Below are 5,463 nucleotides of genomic sequence, written 5' to 3'. Positions count from 1 at the left end.
GTGTTGGCCCTACTGCCTTTGGTAAGTTACCAAATTTTCAGATTTATCGGATCAGTACTTTCCGAGATATCGATAGTGGCGATTCCTAGTGAGACACCCTGTATATAAATAATTCGACGATTGTCAACTAAACAATGAAGGGATTACTATTTTCAAACGATGTGAAATTAAATAAAAAAAAATAGTGTCATCGCATTGCAATTGTCAAACTAAAATTTTTAGGGGTCTTAATTGGTGTCAACAAATAAAGTTATGTTTGTGATATGGATTAGATCATCATTATGAATGCTATTCTACATATTATTTTTCTCTCTCCATCACAAAAATATTTAAATAGTGGGCTCTAAAATAGCATATTAAAATCTTCATGAGTAAACAGAAATCCTATATTTCACATGACACTTAAGTATAATGCACAGCTTTCAGAAAGACGAGCTTTGACAGAGGTTCGTAAACCTTAAAATTACTGAGTTAAGCGTTTATCGTGAGACGGAACTGAAACCAGACATGCAGTTCGGTTTGAGACATTGGAACGATTAAACTTAGGTTTCAATTCAGTGTTTTGTATGTGTAATAATAACTTGGGTAAGTTCCATAAGTTTCCTTGTTTGATCTAAGAAAAAGTTTGTGTATATAACTTTTTCAGTAATTTCAGTAATCTAAGAATACCTTTAATACCTACATTTAAAAAAATTATAGCATTTTGAGCCAAATGATGAAATTTGTTGTAATTGCACTAACTGCATTTTAATATAAAAATACCCCTATTTTCTTTTTCCTACGATTTAAAAAGGTAGCCCTATCTGGAAACCTTTCACCTTGAAGACATTTTTGTGAAATTTGCTAAATTTAAAAACTGAAAAATACAAAACAGTAAATGCATTTTTGCATGCAAATTTTATTTAATCACGTTCTAATAAATTTTTTATCCGTTACATTTTTGTAAAACATGCTTACACGTACATATTTATGTGCGTTAAGTATATGCTGCCACCTCGTGATAAATGAATCAAACATTTTAATTATACAACTGCTTTGAAATTTTCAGCACTGAAATAGGCTAATGTGTTTAAATTGGGCATATTTGATTGTATAGTTCTACAAAAGCAGCAAATTTGGGCATATTTTATTGTATACGAGTAGTTCTACAAAAGCAGCAACGTCTTTAAAACTTCGAAATAAAATTAATATTATTTAGAGCTGTACTTGTTTCACAAAAAAATGCAGTACCTGGGCATCGACATAGCACCGAATATTAAAACCTTTATATTGTTTTTAAAAAGTCAATATTTTTACATGCTTATTAACTAATATTGATACGTAGATACGTTACTAATTGTAAAAACTTGTAATTCATGTTGTAAAATAATTAATTTTGGCTTTTTAAAAAATGTACATAATAAAGAAGTAAATAAAAATATATTAAATATTAAATTCATTCACTAACAAGACACTAACAAAATTAAATCGTGAACAGCTTAAATTTAAGCAGAATCCAATCCTTTTCCGAACGCTTACATAGAGGCATCTGAAAAGTCTACCGCCAGTTGACTTCCATTGTTTGAGGTCACGCTAACTTGTCCAGCGGTGGGGTATGAAAATTACTAAAAAACGATTTAAAAAAATTCAAACCTGATTATATCTATGATCTCATACTGAATACGATAATATTTGCTCAGCACTTGATTCACTCTCGTCTATGCAATAGGAAGGGCAACTTCGAATTTTCACTTGATTGAAAAAGATGTGGTGAGTACTTTAGTACGTAAACTCACTTTTTTCGAATTCGAAAAAAGATTTTGTTAAAGTTAAAGGTAAGGTTAACATGACTAAAATCTACTAATATGTATTGCATCAAAATTTAATACGATTACTTGTCTCTAAACGATCACTTCTAAAGGGTAATCCAGAACTTATTAACAAAAAAATTGAATGTACAGGAAACTCTTACAAACACAATTTTGTAAAAAAATCAAGAACGGCAATTCGAAAATGATTTAAAAATACCCTTTTGCACGGCGCTGGAAACTAGTCCACTATAAAACCTGATCTTACGCAAAGCAAAGCATGAAATAATAGCAAAGCAAAAATAATAAATTAAATAATTTAACATACCTGATGTTACAACTGTTCAAAGTTTTGTTCACAGACGTTTAACTGTAAACACATTTGGGCCCGTCTTACCCAGTTTCTATGAATTAATATAAAGGTTGTCTTGCTTCACTTTAAATTAAAACCATATCCATCAACTCTGAGTTGCTATACACTGAAGCTATTTTTGACACTTGAAAAACTGATGTAAACACTATAGCATCAAGATAATACTAAAATCGGATTTCAATATGCGGAAACGCTTGGAGTCACGTGGGAAAATGATGCTAGAGACTACAGTAGTCCAGCGATGTAAAGGTTGAAAATACTACAACTTCAATAATTTTTGCTCGGAAACTATACATTTTTTTTTACTATATTGACTCCATTTTTCATGATGGATCTATTCCCAAATTTTTTTGGATAAGTTGTGATTCACCCTGTATATTCAGATGTAGCAATATAAATAAAGGAATTAATGACTACAAGCCTTAGTAATTGCCTCACGATTGCAATTAAATAGAATGAAAAACCATGTTACTATACATATACCGAGGTGTGCAAGGAGAAGAAAGTATTATTACGAAATGAGTTTAGGCTGAACTGGTTAAATATATCCACAAAATAGCTAGATAATTGTATATCGATACAATGATCGTATAATGCTCCAAGAGTCTGCAAAGAGTTCATGTTCAAGGTCAAAGCGGTTAAAACAACAACTCCACGACTCAACCATATAAAAAGTTATAGGATCAAGTGGTGGGAACTAAAGAACAACCTGTATTAACACGCAATTATTTCACTATTATTTAATTTATTTCACGACATAAGGATGGTTCGTTGTTCCGCCCATAATTCGAGAATTATTATAAATCGGTTACGTATAGTACGTTTGGAGACAAATTAATTTTCGGTGGAGGCAACATATCATGTCCTGCTAGGTCACCAGACATTACAATCGTGGATTTCTTCCTCTAGGGGTATGTGAAGATTCAAATTTATAAATTCGAACCTCCCCAAACTGTGGAAATTATGAAAGAAAGAGCTCGACGAGAATTTGCAAATATTAATACGAATTCCATTCGACGAGTGACAAAAGTGTTCTCAGATTTTAAAAATGCCTCTAAATAAAAAAAAGTTACAGACAATTTTCGAAAACGCCAGTTATGAAAATTCCCCTTATCAATTATATTTTTATTTTATTAATCACTGATGATTTATATGTAACTATATTCATTATATTATCAGTCACTACTTCCTTTTTTATTACGTATAACAAACTGATTAGAGATACATATAAAAACCGAATCCTGAGTACTCTAATCTCGATTCACTAGTCCAACTTATTGTTAAAGCAAGATTACTCGAAAATTAGGCTTTTTTCGAAAAACATAAGAGAGTATAGTACGATCGTATACGATGCAAAGTAATAAATCATTGCCTGTCAAGGGAATCAGTGCAACACATTTTATATGGGGTTTTGGAAATTGAATAATTTCTTTATGCATTATGGATTAACAGTTATATATTTATGAAGGACAAAATAAAAAACAAAGGCATCTCCTTCGCACATTGAGCGGCAGGACAACAATACATTTATTACTCCCTTCGTTCTCCCTCATATGACTTGTGTCTTGTGTTTTTTGCGGCGGGCTGCGTGTTTCTCGCTCGCGATATTTGTGAGGTTATAACTGTTATAAGTGCAATTTTATTTCTTTCGGGCTATATGTGTGTTCCGCGCTATTATTTGAGAGTTTGTGAGTGAAATCATATTTCTTGTGCTCCGTAGCAAAAGTGTTTTTAGTGTTTTATTTGTGTGCTGTTTGTGTGTTTCGGGCTGTTGTTTGTGAATCGTGAATGCTATTATATTTTCCGTGCTAGTGAAGTGAAGTTTTTTGTATTATTATTGCTCTGTTGTCGTTATATGGAGAAATGGAGGCGGTGCCTGGATATTCGCGAGCCGGATGTACTGCTGTGGCTACAAAAAAAATCTATATTAAGTTATAGAGAAAAAACGATAATATTAAATGTCTATAACCCTTTAAAAAAGGATCATCCCATGAAACTGGAGACTGGTTTGGTGGAAATGTGTTCTAGATATACTGGAGTAAGCGAATTATCTGTTTTCAAAATTTTAAGAGAGAAGAAAATTGAAGGATACGTTAAGAAACCTAAAAAAGAGGGTGGAAAGAAGAAATTAACATTAAATGAAGATGAGAAAAATGCAGTTTGGCGTACAGTACATAAATCATAGAATTTATATTTTGTTTATAATTTGTTAACATTTCTTGTTTGATAGAAAAATAACTTATTTTGTTGAGATTGGTAGAGAATTGTTGTTAGTGTTTTCATTTGATAGAATCATATAATAGGATTTATATTTTGTTTCCACTCTGTAAATATTTATAGTATATCTGTTATACAAGGTTTTTGCTTTGAAATTTCGTTCTCCTTATAAAAAAAAGAATCGTAATGGGGTGCGATGAAGAGATCAGTTCACGTCTGGAACCCTGTTCCTACAAAAATCCCTTTATTCTCATAAACTATTTGTTTTAAATGTAATTTATTATAAATCCAATTCGTTATTTAAATTCCACATATGTGCTACATTTCACCTCTGTACGCGCCACTGTTTATTGTTCCCTGCTCTACGATCAAGCTCGCCAGGTTAGTATTTGACGTATAACCGACCACTTCGTACACTCGATGCACCTGGCCGACTACAGCTAGTACCAGAACACAGTGCGTATGCGGCGGTATTTCAGATTTTACATTCAATTTCATTTTAAATTTGAAACGGTTCATCTTACGCCTCCTAAAATGACACGATTTTCCTTTGATAAAAGACCGACAATTTTTTGCTCTACTTTGCATCGTTTACGATCGTACTATAGTAATTTGTAGAAAATTAAAGACGAATAAAAAAATATTATGGTTTTTATCGTAAAGCAGTGGCGTACTATTTTATTTATAAAAATATGCTATTGAAGCATGAAAATTTTAGGAAAAGCCCTCAGATTTTGGACAATGTTTACATAAATTCATGTGCCCAATTTCAAATTATTTCACTTACTAGTTTTTAAATTATTTAAAAAAAGGAAAAATATTTTTTGAAGATAAAAACTTTATAGGAAATACTTAAAATTCACTAAAGAATACGAGGCTTCATTTTTGGTCACCATTTGAGAATCACCCTGTGCAGTAAATGACAGACTTCCTTTTTTCTTATGTTGTAAACAAAACACACTCAAACTTTACAATTAATTGCGGATATACAAGGTAACGCTCCTTTGCGGGCAAAACTACGAATGTATATGAATTGAATAGCCCCACATGATGGTCCTCGAATTGAGTCAGCGGATCCCAAACAAC

Source organism: Anoplophora glabripennis, unplaced genomic scaffold, assembly GCF_000390285.2.
Source record: "Anoplophora glabripennis isolate ALB-LARVAE unplaced genomic scaffold, Agla_2.0 scaffold82, whole genome shotgun sequence".
Classification (NCBI taxonomy): domain Eukaryota; kingdom Metazoa; phylum Arthropoda; class Insecta; order Coleoptera; family Cerambycidae; genus Anoplophora; species Anoplophora glabripennis.
Note: the sequence above shows the minus strand (reverse complement) of the source record.